Source organism: Paramisgurnus dabryanus, chromosome 21, assembly GCF_030506205.2.
Source record: "Paramisgurnus dabryanus chromosome 21, PD_genome_1.1, whole genome shotgun sequence".
Lineage (NCBI taxonomy): Eukaryota > Metazoa > Chordata > Actinopteri > Cypriniformes > Cobitidae > Paramisgurnus > Paramisgurnus dabryanus.
This window is the reverse complement of record NC_133357.1, coordinates 26,904,123-26,908,632: the sequence shown is the minus strand read 5'-3', so window position 1 is coordinate 26,908,632 and position 4,510 is coordinate 26,904,123.

Genomic DNA, 4,510 nt, shown 5'->3' with positions numbered 1-4,510 from the left:
ACACCCCCCCCCCCCCTAACACACACACAATCGTTCAGGTCAGCAACATGCATAGTATCATTCTACACACAGTAAATTAAATGCGCCCCTCCCCCTTTTCTTTTGTTGTTCAAATGTTACAGCATGCAAAGAACATCTGTGAGTTTTTTATCTTTTTGTTTATTAGGATTGCAATTTTGCCATGGAATTCATGTATACTGATTACCATACGCACACACACAAAACACACACACGTGCGCAAACACACGCATACCTGTGACCAAACCATAATATACAGTCATCTTAAATACAGCACATCCAGGTGTGAGCATACAAACATCATTCAAACTTTAATCTTAAACTGATGGTGCTTCACTGGACTACAGATTAATAAAAAAGTGACACTATTTGCTGTGAGAAGTTATTTTGCTTATAAACACAAGTTTTGACTGTCTGAAGGGTCCATGATGAATAAGTAAAAAGTAAACTCTCACTCAACACATCATGGCCTATTAACTTTGACCACCAACTGTGAACTTTGTGGCCGCATGATGTTTTGGACCCCAAAGCGGTTTAACTTTTACAACTGTAAATGTCAGTAAACGCTGGCTGTGTGGGGTCAGATTTAAGGTTTAGATTTCATCTCCTCTCTCAAATCTTGGCTCCGAGTAGAGAACTCAATTGGCAGCAGATGGTAATCCAATGAGGAGTGAACTAACCTACTAATGACACAACACGAAATGTAGCATTTACAGTCCATCTGGCTGCATCTCAATTTGGTTACAGGCTGTGAAAACAGGACATATTTCTGCACCTGCTGTGGACACATGAGTGATTTTGAGCTGCTGGTGACACACAGGCTACGGCTGGACAGACTCATTCAGAAAGATAATAAAATCAAACACATGCTAGTAATTTCCTAGTAGTTCTCTTCTTAATTCTGATGTTTATTGGTAACACCTTTATAGGGTAAAACATGATAAAATAGTTGAAGTTACAGCACAAAGCACATGTTTATTTTTCCAAGGTCTGTTATTTGAGCTTTTATGACGTACAATTGATCTGACAGGTTCAAACGTGCGAGGTTAATGAAGCATGTGTTTTTTTTTAGGTTTGAATCATTTCTAAATGCATCTGCGAATGTGTCTCATCTATCCCATAATAACTTGGCCTTGATTTTTGTTCTAATGTAATATGTAATACTAATTGATCTTTCCAGCATTCCTATACGAGGATGCCTGAATGTCTGACCTGCTTAAATGTTTGAAATTATTGTCAGTTTGCTGTGAACGATTGTGATATAGCTGCGTTCCACATGAACACTCGAGCCCATTTAGGTGTGCTGTATAAAAAGCATACATCCCTCAAAGCAGTATGGGGCATCTAAATCGTTTTAAAATTTTGTTCAAGTGTTGCTAGGCAACAGCAAAATGGTCTCAGCCTCCCTGTTCATATTAGGATTTCTGCTGGGGTTTTACTCCAATTGATATATTTAAGTTTTTTCTTCCATTACCATAAAAGCTTTTTTTAACCATTGTCACCATAAATCGTATGTCTGAACATATTTTTCAGAGTTAACATTGAAATATCATTTATTTTTGTTGCCTTCTGTTCTCCTTGTAGACATTTATGCATGAAAGTAATCTGGCCTCTTTGACTAAATCAATGATATAGATCAGGTTTTAATCATCGATGTAAGCAATCTGGAAAGAAGATTTTTGTTTTAGAGATCTACCGCCATACCAGGAGCACGCCGAACGCAGTCATAGTAACACGGAGCACATGCTAAATTGTACGGCAGGTCTGCAGTCTCCTCTTACTACACTGAGCCACTGATCTCCTGCATTCACCACAATCACTATGGAAACTGACTTGTGCCGTTGCTGAATCCAACATGCCACATGTGCTGAGATACAGAAAACTGCAGCAAACTCATCTCTCTTCTGTACGATTGCATAATAAATCCATCAGTATGATAGCATGGCATATTAAGGATGAATTATTTGATCAAGAGGTCCTAAAAAACAACAACAACCAAACTAATAAAAGGAGAAATCATTATGTTGTCACTGACTGTGTTTGGTTATAAATTCTTGTCAGGTTTAACACATCAAATTAGACCACCTTAAGGGATATTGGGTTCAGCAGAAGCATACATTAGCTTACACACAAACACATTTTTTATTTCAACACTAAGACTATAAAAATGCCTCAAGCAGGATGGCAGGATAGTGCTTCGGTCTGACTATGCAGTCCTCCGAGTTTTTCTGAGCTGAGCCCTACATTCGGTTTTGCCTTGTTTTTTTTTTTTACTGTTTACATAAGGCACATTTACATGTGCTGATGACGTAAGCTCCAATCCAGCACACCGCTTCCCCAAAAAAGATCTTCCTTTGGAGTGCAAGACAGTTAATCTAGACATTTTATACAATGATCAAACTGGAGCACAAATATGAAAGTTGTGCCTCTGTGTGTTATCGTAAGTGCAGTGTAATACAGCGTGACATGATGTTACTACACTATCCAACGCCAGCAGACGAATCAAACTAAATGGTTCTAAACATGACATTCATTATGACAGCGTTCTGTGCTTTATAAAAAATTCCAAGGGGAACAGACATCCTTAATCTGAAGAAAAAAAACATTCCTTCTTCTCTGTGCATGTTGCTGTCACCCCAAAGCTTTCATCGACTGGCCATGAGCATGCCTTGCATTTGAATTAGGCCAATGAGTGAAATCTGCACCCACAAAAAGACCAAAGGCGCTTTCTAACATTACGAGACACTTAATTAGGAATTCTTCTACAATATAGCTTGGAATTGTGCCAGACGCCTATCAGCGGTTTTATAGTGAATGCATTGATCGTTGTGCACGCTGGTGCCTGAGGCGCAAATCTGTGCTGCATTGTTTTCTGCCGGAAGCAAGCAGAGCTCCACGTATCCAGCTTGTGTCTAAATGGCCTGTGAAGGTCAATCTAATTCCAGATGTGAAACTTCCCTTTGGGTAGGAAAATTCTTAATTCTTTCATCATATGCTTATCCATGTTTGATTTTCTTTAGTGGAACTGAATGCAGATTTTCTATCCTCATACAATGAAAATGAATAGGGACCAAACAAGGACCATTAATATATTCAAAGTCAAAACTGACACAATGGCGAAAGGTCAGAAGACCAAATCATTTCCAATGAGGAAATGTTTTCCGTGTTGTTACAGTTTTGCAATGCCCAGCAGGGATTATCACACAACGCGTCCGATTTGCAAACCGATTCGCGAACCAATTCGTTTGGAGGAACGAATTAAAACTGGATGAAAAGGTTCCGGTGAGCAGGGTAGGGTGGCCATTTGTGCCAGTTCCGCCGGACACGTCCCGAACATGTTTTCGGGTTTGTTCTCCGGAAGTCGCTTGTGATATTTCCTTACTACAGCCCTGAGAATAGTCTGTTGCTCACAGAGAATACAAACAGCCAGGAGCAAGAGGAAGAAGCACAAGCTGGTCTGGAGGACAGAGCATTTTAACAAGGTGTCAGTGGCAGCATCAGCATCTAAAGATGAGAAGTGAGATTGAAGAGAGGATGCCACCTTAGCAGAGAGGGTACTAGGGTAGCATGAGCGAAGGTTGCGCCTGAAATAAACTGAAGGCAATGTGGCTGTGTGAAATGTAGAGGGGTGCTTGTTGAAAGTTATGAAAAATAGTCAGATAGATGAAGAGAAATTCCTTAATGTTGTCCGTAGTGCAGTTGCAGGTGTAGATAAAATGAACCTGGTTTCCTGATATGTGAGTGGAAGCGGTGGTGAGGTAATTTAGGTCAAATGAGGAGGTAAGTGTGTGGAAGCTTGCAACGTAGGGTTTCTACTCTACTATAATGAGACCTTTAGCAGTCAGTCAATGAATATATTAACAAAACAAGAAAGCAAAGTGAATTTTAATAATGACAGGTAATGGTCTAGGCCAGGTGAGTGTTGCACCACACAAGCATCAATTCGAAAGATGCCGACCCACACATACTGCGCACAGAGATTGTTGTCCTGCTAAAGGAGGTATTAGTTCACCTTGACTACACCGCGACTGTTGCGTATATCAACTGTATATCAAGGTGGATTACGCTCTCGTCATCTGTCGCGTCGCACCCGTCACCTCCTCCTTTGGAGGAGGTCCCTTCATTTTGTTCACATCCTAGGATTGCTCAATGTAGTGGCAGGTCCACTCTCACAAATGGCGACTCCACCCCCAGTCTGTTCAGCTGATTTGGAGATGCTTCAGCAGGGCACATATCGACCTGTTTGCCTCCCCGGAGACGATCCATTGTCCCCTGTTCTATTCACTAACCGAGGGAACACTCGCCATGGATGCACAGGCACATAATTGGCCACGGTTCCTGCGCAAAAATGCGTTTCTTCCAGTGAGCCTACTTGCAAAGATATTGTGCAAAGTCAGGGAGGACAAAGAGCACATCTTACTCGTGGCCCCTTACTGGCCCACCAGGACTTGGTTCCCAGAACTCATGCTCCTTGCGACAGCCCCCTCTGCAT